The following is a 12,869-nucleotide window of genomic DNA, read 5'->3' as shown; positions in this document are numbered from 1 at the left end:
AAAATGTAATTGAAAATGGAACATAGACCTAGATGTAAAATGCAAAACTGTGTGACTTCTAGAAGACAAAATCGAGTAAATCAAGCTGACTTGGCCACTGTGATGACTTTTTAGATGTAACAACAAAGGCACAATCCATCGAAAAGTAATTGATTACTTGAACTTTATTGAAATTAAAACCTTCTGCTCTTCAAATACATTGTTAAGAGAATGAACAGACAAGTGACAGACTGGCAGAAAATTTTTGCAACACGCAAAGGAAAAAAAAAAACTGTTACCCAAAATAAGCAACTTTTAAAACTCAACAATATAAAAAAAACAACCCTTAAAAAATAGGCAAAAGATCTGAAAAGACACCTCACCAAAAAAGATATGCAGATGGCAAATAAGCATATGAAAAGATGCTCAGCATCATGTATCTTTAGGCAATTGCAAATTAAAACAATGAGACACCACCACACCCCTATTAGAATAGCTACAATCCAAAACACTGCCAATACCAAATGTTGACAAGGGTGTGAAGTAATAGGAACTCTCTCATTTGTTGCTGAATGCAAATGGTACAGCCACTTTGGAAGATAGTTTGGCAGTTCCTTACAAAGCTAAACATAATCTTAGCATATGATTTGGCAATCACGTTTCTTGGTACCTAAATGAGTTGAAAACATGTCCACACAAAAATCTGCACTTGAATGTTTATTACAACTTCATAATTGCCAAAATATGGAAGCAACTAAGGCACTTTTCTTTAGGTGAATGGTTAAACTATGGTATATTCAGACAACAAAATATTATTCAGTGATAAAAAGAAATGAGATCTTAAGCCCTCAAAGTACATGGAAAAACATTAAATGCATATTGCTAAGGGAAAGAAGCCAGTCTGAAAAAGCTACATACTCTATGATTCCAACTATGTGACATTCTGGAAAAGGAAAAATTATAGAGATAGTACAAAGATTAGTGGTTTTCAGTGGGCTAAGGAGAGGGAAGGAGGGAGGGATAAATAGGAGTACAGGGGATTTTTAGGGCAGCGAAAGTATTCTGTATGATACTCTGATGGAGAATACATGAGATAAAACCCATAGAACCATTCAATGCAGAGAGAGTCCTAATATAACTATGAGATTTAGTTAAATAATCGTGTACCAATATTTACTCATCATGTACATTATAACAAATGAACCACATTAATGCAATGTGTCAGTAATAGGGAAAACTGTGGTGGTGGGGAATGGCGAAGAAGAGGAAGTATTAATATATGGGAGCACTCTGTTTCTGGTCAAATTTTTGTAAAACTAAAACTGCAGTGGCCTCCATAGTTATGGTAAAGTATCCTTGTTCTTCTTGGTATCAGTAACAGTCTTTAAGGTATTTTATATCTTCTAGGTATCTCAATACATTTTATTATATGTGTGCTATGTTGGTTGAGAGGACTCAGAGGATAGATTGGCTCAAACCTTGTCTCCAATATCTACTAGCAATAAATTGTTAGCAAAGTTACTAAACTCATAAACCCTGATTTTCTTATCTATACCATAGGGATAAAACGTCTGAGCTTTGAATGGCTAATAATCATAAAACACAGAAAAAATGCCTGGCACATAGTAGTCACTTAATAAATGTGGACTATTATTTTGGTTATATATCACTCCTTTGGTTTTATATGTGGCCTATATGTGTGTCTCTCTGTTTTAATGCTCCAACCAGGAGACAGGTCTGTGTTTTAAATACTTTAACTATTTCAAAGAGCTAAACAAAAATCTTTGAGCTAAGCAGTACACCTTGCTTTTACTAGATGCTTAGTAAGTATCCGTTCATAATGATTACATGACGACAAAACAGAAAAATGGTTGAAAGGAAATAAGAAAGAGAATTTTTTCAAGATGATTTTCTATTTGACACATCAATAAAAATAATTCTATTTTTCACCAAGCTATCTGGAGAGACATTTTCATCCACGCCTTTATCCCAAGAGGACTTTTTTCTTCCTCAGTGTATTTATATATCAGCATTCAATGTCAGCTTGATTCTTCTCTTAATAACTTTAAAGCAGAACTAAAAAGACAAATCTCTGTCACAAAGAGAATGTACTCTCCAGGTCTTCCTGGATAGAACACAACAGCTGTGCCAACAAGTGAAGGGAGGAATGTTTAAAGGACAATTCTGAATTCTGGTTTGGAAGTGCCTTGTTTCACAGATCGTTGATGGTGCAACATTTCATTGAATTAGATATTGACTACCAACAAAACCTAGGAAGCACACACAAGTAAAATGTATCTTCCTTAAACTCCAAAAATAGATGATCAAATTGAATACCTCTAAGTTGAAGATTGAATACAAGTATATCAATCACAGGATCCATCAATTTCTCGAGTCTAAGGAAAGAATTCCATTCTTCCTTTTGAATGATGTAATACATTTATAAATAGAGATGTTTGGATCACAATTTTTGAGTTGCATGAAAGAGAGAATGTCAATGACAAAGAACTCACTCACTTTTCTCAACAATGTCCCTTTGAGTTTCCTTCCTTCAACAAAAGCATGTGATTCATTGGTAAATAACTGCTTTATTTTTGATGTGCCATCCAAAGGACCAAGTTAATAATTGTAACTATAATAATAATAGCTGATGCTAATGACGTACTTTCTCATTGAATTCTCCATACCCTGCAGGGTAGATATTATTATTGTCTTTCTTTTGCAGAGAGAAAACTGAAGCTTAAGGAAATAAAGTAAATTACACAAGGCCTAATTATTAAGTGATGAAACAGGGCTTGGATGTATCTGGATTCATAGTCTGCTGCTCCTCTAGCTGCCTGGACTTCACCCCAAAGTAATTGTACATTTAATTCTTTATTCCCTTCTTTCTCTTACCTCTAATCAACACTTCACTATGCTGTGTCCTGTTGCCCCAAAATCTGATTGCTGATATGACAATGCATTCATCACAACTTATCCCAACTAAAATCTTAGCCAGTTAATTGTTGCTGCTCCACAAAAACATACTGCCTGATATTCGGGTTAAAAACATGAGCGCCTATAAATAGTACCAAGGGAATTTCAGAAACCTCGGTTATAGAGAGAAATATCTTAGCTTTGAGAGGTGGAGGAGCCTCCCTTCACCATCCTACCACCACACATGGAAGATACATAAATGGTCTTTGTTGATTTTTAAAGATATCACCACACAATTTGGGAACCAATTGCCTAAAGGTGCCTCTTCACATATGGTAAACAATATAAATGTTAATGACACTAATATAGATGCAGTAGTGCAAAGGCAGGAAAACTCATGTAGAAAGATCTGTGATATGAACCTAATTGTCCATACGATACTAGTCTAGTAAAATTGAATATTTATTTCTAGTAAAATTGAATATCTTGAAGTAGTATACTCCATAAGATGTCAACAAAAAGAAGATGGGAAATGGTGTAATTACAAAATACACTTGAAAAAATATAGCTTATTGTAGTCCTCTCTTAGACACTAAAGAATATAAATTTAGACGGGTCCCACAGTAAATGAACAAATTAATCCTTGCTTGAGCCAGTGTTACCAAGTGTAATGTCTATTAACATTCTTAGGTATTAGGGTTCCATGGAGCACATTTTGGGAAACATGAATGTAATCGTTGAAGAGAGTAGGGGGGATAAAAGTGAATAGTGATGGGGGCAGTCAAATCATAAAATGCAGATTACTTCCATCTGGAGTCTGGATTGAATAGAGTGAAGCTACTGTGCATCATAAACTGCTTGCTGGAACATCCCCCAAAGCTCAATGGCTTCACAAGAGAGAAGATGAGTTTGGAGAAAACCTTGGCCTTAGAACCCAGGTAGGCTCTGTCCTTCAAATTGTCAAGCAAACTTTCCATGGGGGTGAGAGCTATTCAGTTAACCTTGGGACTGAGAATCTTGGTTAATGAGCATCAATCTATTTTTCTGCCTACTTCAAAAAGAAACTGACTGTGCTTCCTAAATTACTGAATGAGAGAGCAAGGTCCCCTGGAGAAGAATAAACAATAAAGTTTCACCAGCATTTAAGGCTTCCTGTCCCTGTAAAACAATGCATTTTCGTTAAAAAAAAAAAAAAAAAAAAAAAAAAAAGAAGGCTTTTCTTATTATCCCAAGACCATAAAATAATAGGAAGAATATGAGCATGTCACTTCATCCATTCAGTGAAGAGCTCCCTTTTTGCCTTCTTGACAAGTGACTTATTTAATATGCCAAGAATATTTTATTCACACAGGAGGTTAAAAGAGATGTTATATAACCGGACCTTCAAGTGACTGGTAACTCACAATGATGCCCTACATTAGTCAGAAGATATGTCATACATTCAGGTCACAGCCTCTTCAGGTAGCTGGGCATGCATGCATAGTTATTATAAGATCTACTGATACAGGATGAGGTGCTTATGAAGAAAATCTCCATTAATACAAATAGACACTGGTTCATCTGCAGAGGAAAGAAACACTGTCAAAGCTCTACCAATTACCTGATAGAGCAAAGGACTAAGTATTGGAAAAGTCTTTTTCATAAAATATGAAATTCAAGTATTACAGTGGCAATGCACTTGCTGAAGTTCTAAGAATGCAGTTGTTAGTGGGTGTGTTGTTGACTTGGCAGGGAGGGAAAAAGCATGGTTCTTGAGGCTCCAGTATTTCTCACCAATGGCAACGTTTGTTGTTTCGAACATTTGTGGTTTTTAACACTTGTTGCCATTGGTGAGAAATACTGGAGCCTCAAGAGCCAGGCCTCAGTCACTGCTCTACAGCCCTGGAGTGAGGATAGCTTCACTCTTGTTGTACAAGTAAGGAAATTGAGAGGCTTGGAGGCTTATCCAAGGGCACAGAAGAAAATGATGAATGCAGAGTTCAAACTTTGTCTTTGGAGTTCCAAAGTCTGCTTTTTGTCTCCTCCATCTTTCTGCTTATCTTTTCCGAATTGATTGAAAACTGTTCGTAATGAACTATCTTAATTTCTGAATCATCTCCAAAGATATTATTTCCTGAAATATGTCCATGAAAAGTGATTATATTTCGCTATCTCAAGGAATAGTTTATTTTCAAGATATGGAACTTCTTTTTGCTAAAATATCGGAGTATGCGCAGACCTTGCTATTTTACTTTGTTTAATGTAACTTTTATAAATGTGCGTTTTCTGAAGATGTATTTTAAAATTCTCTCTGTTTTCTAAGCTGTATCATGGAGAATCAAGTTGAGAGAACCATATCAAACATCTAAACGGCTAGTTGAAAATGAATCTATCCTTGCTGCATAAGATTCAATAAATATTTATAGAATAAAAGAATGACTGGGAACTTCGTATGACATTTGGAAAGTACCTGGAAAAACAGCAAAATCTTGCCACTCTTTATTTCTCACCAGATTTCTCGTTGAGTGGTATCAAATAAGAATCAGTAGGAAATTCACTGATCTTAATAATAGGTGTTAACTTAGTTTAATAGCAGATAATATAGATAATAGTTTTTTCTAGGTGTACCAAAAAAAATGTGACCCCAAAATAATGAGACATTATTCATCCTTTGACTTAAGAGTTTCACATTGTGGGATCTAACTTAAAGGTATACTGTTGAAAATAGTATATGTTTTCGCATCACATGGCTACTTATTGCATCACTATTTACAATAACAAAAAAATGATAGACAACTCAAATGTTCCTCACTAAGGGACTGGTTAAATCACATATAGTATATCCATATGATATGCAGCCATAAAAAGGAGCAAGTGATACCTGTATATACTTCCGTGGAGTGATCTTTTTGACAAATCTAGATGGAAAGAAGTACCGAACTGTATTTGTCACCAGTAAAGTATGTCTGTAAGAAGTTAATGAATGAAAAAACAGTTTCAGAAAAATTATTTAACACCCTTCATTTCTAAATTTCTGGAATATTCATTTGAAATCTTCATTTGAATTACTAATTCTCTGATAAAACTTACCATCTTTTTATCTATTTTTCTTTATCATTCTCTCTGTTTCCTTGAATGTATTAATTATGATAATTTAAACATTTTTAGCTAACTCTAATAACTGCATTATCTATGGATCTGTTTCTATTGTGCATTTTTTTCTTGGTTTTAATCATGTGTCCTTGCTTTCTGGTATTCTGAATGTTGCATATTCTATGTTAAAAATATTTAGTAATTTCAGGAGACACCTTCCTTCAGAAAATGTTCAGTCTCCTGCTAGATCAATAGAGCGATGTCAAGTCACTTTAACCCAATCAGGGACTGTGCCGAGTCAAGGTTGAGATGGAGCCCTGGAAATACTCCTTCCACATTTAGCAAGTATCCTGAAAGAAAAATTAGCCATGAACTTGAAAACCCTCCCCTACCTACCACAAGTCCACACATACAAACTGGTGATGTGCTTGAGATTTCCAGCAAGTCTACACAAAAAGGTTTGCTTGTTCTCTGTTTTCCAGTAGTTGCTCCTTGTAGGTGAAAAGTCCACTGTTTCAGCTCCTGCCTAATGCCCAGAATTAACAAATGACCAAAGAATAAAAGCCATAGAGGTGGGCTCATCTCCTAGGGGGTTCCCCCTTCTGAAAACTTAGGTCCTCTAGTCTAAATGTCTGAATGTGTCTCCTCTATATTCTAAGAGATGATTTCTATATTTCATATGGCACTCAGGGTAGTTTTCGGTGGGCAGAGTCCTTTATTCCTGGCCTGTCTTTAGCTCCTTCACACATATGTAAGTGGGAGCAGTATGACTAAACATATGTAAGAGCTCATATTTATGTGTTTATTATTTATAATACATACTTGTAAATTTGTATTTTATATATAAATCATTTATTAACTTTATTTTTATTTTACAGGTATCTGGATAAAGTAGTAAATAAATATATAGTGACAAATAAATAGAAAGTTACGTGAAAAGAAACCCACAAGATTGTTGACATTAATTATTTGGGTAGAAGTGATTAGCATTGGAATAGAGGTTGCAGTGGGTGACTGATACAGTAAGAATCTTCAGATTTTTCCCTACATACTTGCACACTTTTGAATTTTTTGAAGGTTGCATTTATTTGGTAGTTAAAAACAATAAAAAATAGAAAAAGCTATATAAAACATTGGGGAAATTTATACAAATTCTAAAGGAAAAGAGGCCAATGATACTAATAGAAAATAAAGCAGAATTCAAGTCAAGGACACGTCAGTAAGGGAAAGCTAAATATCTTGTAGTGATGAAAAGTATACTCTAAAATGAATGCTGGAAATATAATTATAATGCACTAAATAATATGACATCTAAGTACATAAGCCAAAATGTAAAGATTATTTAGCAAAATTGTAGTCATATTGGGAAATATGTACCCACCTCACTGTTTTTAATAGACTAGGGAAATAAGAAATAAGGATAAAAGTAGGATTTAAATAAATCATGTGCTTAACAGCAATGATTTTACTTTTTGTTTTTCAAGAGAAGAAAAATCCTACTCTCACATGCACAAAAGAATGCCAATATTGTCAAAATACCAGGCCGGAAAGAAACCTTAATAAATTCCCCAAAGTAGGAAGTGTAGGCATCATTCTTTCTGATCAAAATGAAATAGTTTGATAAACTAACAGTAAAAAGCTAAACAAAAACTCATTAAACAAATTATTTTTTAAGCCTCCTGGACTTTGTCAAAAGAGCCCAGGGTCATTGTAGAATAATAATAGTCAAGAAAATATTGAAGAGAAATAATGAGGGAACTGCCAGTCCATATATTAATACACTAAAAAGCAAAAACAAAGCAGTGTGATGTTCTTGTAGGATTATGCAGACATACCAATTAAACAAAACTAAAAACTAGAGTCTAGTGTGTTCTAAAAATACTTTATTAGTATATTGGTTTCCACAAATAAACTAACATAACCTGGGTGGCTAAAACAACAAAAATTTGTTGTTTCACAGTTCTGGAGGTCAGAAATTAAACATCAAGGTATCAGGAGGGCCATCTGTTCTCTGAAAGCTCTAGGGAAGGATACATCTTTGCCTTTTCCTAGCTTCTGGTAGTTATCAGCAATCCTTGGGGATCACTGGTTTGTAAATGTGTCACCCCAATTTCTGCCTCCATAGCGGATGGCATTCTCCCTGTGTCTGTGTCCAAATTTCCCTCTTCTTTTAAGGACTCTAGTCACTGGGTTAGGGCCCACCCTAATGCAGTATGACTTCTTTTTAACTTAATTATATCTGCAAAGACTCTATTTTCAAAAATGGTCATATTCACAGGTTCCAGGTGGACATAAATTTGGGGAGAACACAATTCAACCCGGTACACTTAGTCAACGTGCTTCTTAAATTCAAACAAAGGAAACTTAATTCTAGCTAACATGAATAAGAAAGTGAAATTTTACCATAAGGCTACTCTCCGGCACCCAAAAGCAGAGACTTCACAGTGGCTGGAATCAGGAAGTGTCAAGAATTTTCTGAGTCATTCTCACTCTGTCTCCATGCTCTGAGCTCCTCAACATGGTTCTTATCACTGTCTTTCGGTGCACATCTGCTTTCTCCTTTTCCCTTGGCAGACCTGCCTCTCCATGCACATAGTATCCTCAGTTTCCATTTAGATGTTCTCAGTTCCAGGCACAAGGACCATCTAACTCTCAGTCCCTGTTCCAAATCCCTAGGAGAAATATGATCGGTCCAGGCCATCAGGACACAGTGATCCCCCTCTATGGCTTGGGAGTTGGGAGTGCGGGCAGTTTTCAGAGAAATGTGACCATCACCAACTGGGCAGTTTCTTCCCAAGGTATTTTAGGTAATATTTTTAACCAGTAAGGAAAAGGAAAACTCATTCAATAAACTCTCTGGCAGGAGAAAATAACAATTTAGGAAGAACAGGATGTAGCCTTGTCATGCATCATACAGCAAAATAAATCACAGAGAATTAAAGATTAAATGTAAAAGTATCTTAGAATACCAGAGAAAAGAGGTGAATATTTATATTACTTCATATATTTATGTAAAGAACTTTGAATCATTCCTCAAGGATGACAGCATATATATTAGTTATTTACTAGTTTAAAGTGCTAGTTGTCGATTACTTTAGGCTCAAAGAGTGAAAATTTGCTGCCAATGAGATTTTTTTAAAATGTGCAATGCCCAATTCTTTGAAAGATTTTAAAATATTATTTGGAGTGATACCCGTATCATTGAAATTAAGTTAGTGTTTTTCAAGGTGATTGCATTGAAAGGTATTATGCATTCAAATTTATAAATATCAGTATGGCTATTTTAAAAATTAATGCAAAGTAGTCTGTAAAAACTTCACTGTCACAAATTTATGGAGACTACTGTTTCCCTATCTCAATGTTTGTTTGTTAAGTGCTCTGCTATTATTCCGAATAACTATGGCCTCATAGAATGAGTCTACAGTACTAAAAAAAACAGCTTCTTCATTTAAATAAGATTGTTCTAGAAAAATCTAAACAATATTCACTTAATGGAAAAGCTATTCTGTATTCTATTTATAACAAAACCTCAATTGAATTTTTATAGAATTGGCTAATACTTAATTTTGTTTTCCATTAAATAAATTCATCTTTAAAATACTCTTAGATTAGCCTTTGTTGTTGAAACCCCTAAAAATACATTACTACATATTTCTAACTTAAAATAAGTTGAATAAAATTAAATGTAATTGTATGTATCTTTGATTACTTAGGAACCTCAAGTGTGGCGGCACTTAGTAGGCATTTAAGAGTGATGCGTAAGTAAGTGATTTAACAGGTTAATTTTCCAACATTGGTTGCAATCAATGATTTGCATTGACTAGTGTTTTGAACAATGATGTGAAATAGAGCAGCATTGAAAAAATATCTCATTCCTAAATTTCTCTAAAACTAACTTTTAAAAAAATAAGTACTTGATATAAGGATATTTTCTCTTTCTCCTACAAACTGAGAGCAGAGAATGCCAATAAAATTAGAATGCTGGGATTTTTAGATTTTCATTAATTAATGCTTTATAGTATTTACCTCATTTTTCTACATTTAAGTCTGAACCAATTAAATAATCCCAGGAAATAAAAATTTTTTTCTTCAACTTGAAGTGCTTGGAATAATAGATGTGAAAGTATGTAGTAAATTGTAATAATGGCATAATACAAAAGGCATTATTTAAAATATTAGTAGTAGTAATACCTTACATTTATTGGGTATTTAATAAGTTTCAGGTATTAATCTAAGTGCTTCCTATACTTCATCTTATTTAATCCTTGAAACCACCCTCTGAGATAAATACTTTTATTATCACCATAAGGAGCATGGAGGTTAAGACTGAAGACCTTAGAGTCTCCAAACCAGGGAGGCAAGGCTATAGGAAATGTACAGTCAGTTTATTTATGAATGACTCTTTCCTTGTGTCCTCACTGCTTCAAGATCAACACAAGGGAGAAATACTGAGATCCAGCCATTGCCCACTGAAGTCATAATAAAACTATAGCCCTGTCAAAATATAAGACTAAATGATTCAAAAATCCATTTTAAAGACATTAGTCTTAGCTTTCATAGAGTTTTTGGTGAAGAAACATGGAAATCCACTTGGGATTTAGCACACTGTGGTGAGTGTGCTTTCAGTTACATAGATTCAAATATCAAAACTAAAAATACAAGAAAGCAGAGGACGTGTAAAACATTCCCAGCTGACTGTTACCTGACTACTGACAGTAGGAGGGAAAGAACTGGTCAAATAACTTCTTGTTGTTCGACAAAATAGCTCTTGATTTTGTGAAGAGCAAAATAACATCCTCTTTATGTTTTGATGTAATTGAGGCAACCAAGAGGTCTGTATTTGCACAATTTTTCTTCTCAGGGTCAACTGAACAAATTTCTAATTCTCAAGAAAGAGAAAGAAGTAAGGTACTGAGTTTAACAAACTCCTCCACAATCTATGTTGATTTAACGTTTGAAAATCGTATTATATTTTGCTACTTTATTCACTTATTACCATTACATTAATTTTGTAGGAGGCTGTCATATTCTATTTGAGCCCAATAAATCACAATGAAATGATTAAATATCTTATATTTAGCAATTAACAAAGGACTTTGATCTTTTTCAAAATCATTCAGAGACTTTCAGTATAATGATAACATACACTTGACTGCTTTCAAATAGGAAACTCCCTGAAAAAAAGGAGAGGGAGGGAGAAATTTCTGTTTTGGAACAAAAAACCAAACACCGCATGTTCTCACTCATAGGTAGGAGTTGAACGATGAGAACACAGGGACACAGGGAAGGGAACATTACACATCAGGGCCTGTTGGGGGTGGGGGCTAGGGGAGGGATAGCATTAGAAGAAATACCTAATGTAGATGATGAGTTGATAGGTGCAGCAAACCACCATGGCACATATATACCTATGTAACAAACCTGCATGTTCTTGCACATGTATCCAAGAATGTAAAGTATGATTTAAAAAAAAAAAAGAACTTCTGTTTTAAATTAAAATAAAAACTGAATTTCTGAGGGCATGTGAAACATTAATTTTAAAAGGCTTTGACTTCTTTATCAGTGACATTATTGGAACCACTGACCTGTATTAAAAAGAAAGAAAAATAACACACGTTTGGGAGCTTTGGAATTAAGAGATTGGTTTGATAGCCAGGCAGGCTGCATTCATTTACTTTAGTATGCTAAATAGCTAGATAAAACTAAATAGAGTGAGTCATTTGGAAATCTCAACTCTTTATACTACCATATAACATAAATGTATTATCACCTTGCATTAGATGAATATTTTCAATCATGCCTGTGTGCCTGGCATTGTACAGGTGATGGGAATGGTGGTACTCATTTCCCAGGGAAAGTTCAATCTTTCTTGAAACCCAGATGGTCGTACGGAGTGTTTTCTTTTAAAATCCAGGAAATTGTGCCTTGATCTGGTTTTCGTCAGTTGTTCGGGTTTCGTCAAGCACTGTATTCAGTGCTGTGAAAGCTAGTAGTTTCCAATATCAGTAAGACAGTGTCGTTGCAATGGCTGACCCACTAAATTTGGCTCTAAATATATCTAGGTTGAAATATTAGGTATATCATTCACTGGCTACTTGACTTTGGGTAAACATCTCACCTCGTATGATTTTTTTATTTTTAATTGATAAATAATTATATGTATTTATGGGGTACAGGGTGACCTTTTGATATATGTTTACATTGTGGAATGATGAAGCTAAATGAATTAACGTATTTATTACCTCATGCACTTATTGTTTTTGGTGGTGAGAGATTTTAAATCTCTTTAAGCAATTTTGAAATATACAATATATTATGATTAACTACACTCACCAGGCTGTGCAATAGAACTCTAAAACGTATTCCTCCTGAATAACTGAAACTTTGTACCCTTCAGATGACATCTTCCTACTCCCCATTCCCTCCTCCCACCCAGCCTCTGATAGCCACCATTCTACTCTTTACTTGGATGAGTTCAACTTTGATTTCATGTGTAAGTGAGATCATCAAGTATTTGTCTTTTTGTGCCTAGCTTATTTCACTTCGCAATACAAAGATATATGAACTTATTTGAATCTTAGTTTCATCTTTGTGGGAACAGTAAACCTCTTCTACAGAGAACAGAGAGTTTACACAATTAAGATATATATGATATTTATCTATATATCTATATATCTATATCTTATGTAGACCTATGTCACATAGATCTATATATGAGATAGCTATCATTCATCTATAATGTATCTATTGTATCTATTAATCTAGTTTTTATACACTATAATTACAATATAATATCTATAATATATATTTTATATATAATATGTTATATGATATGTAATATATCTGATATAATATGTTGTAACTATAATATGTGATATCTATAATATAACATATATTAAAAT

General features: G+C 34.1%; 1 long non-coding RNA gene across 2 annotated transcripts in view; it reads left to right on the top strand.

Moving 5' to 3' along the window:
* The window catches only part of LOC105466180 (uncharacterized), a 119,533-nt gene that overhangs the window by 76,102 nt on the left and 30,562 nt on the right, over positions 1-12,869 (top strand). The window contains exons 5-7 of one of the 2 annotated variants that reach the window (XR_011607776.1): positions 2,705-2,833; positions 6,176-6,425; positions 6,846-6,910. This is a non-coding gene — a long non-coding RNA (uncharacterized lncRNA). Of the gene's footprint in view, positions 1-2,704; positions 2,834-6,175; positions 6,426-6,845; positions 6,911-12,869 lie in introns of those variants that run through there. The other variant, XR_978031.3, reaches the window with a different exon arrangement.

The sequence above is a fragment of the Macaca nemestrina genome, chromosome 9 (assembly GCF_043159975.1).
Source record: "Macaca nemestrina isolate mMacNem1 chromosome 9, mMacNem.hap1, whole genome shotgun sequence".
Classification (NCBI taxonomy): domain Eukaryota; kingdom Metazoa; phylum Chordata; class Mammalia; order Primates; family Cercopithecidae; genus Macaca; species Macaca nemestrina.
The sequence above is the reverse complement of the archived record's forward strand: the minus strand, read 5'-3'. Positions and strand labels throughout refer to the sequence as shown.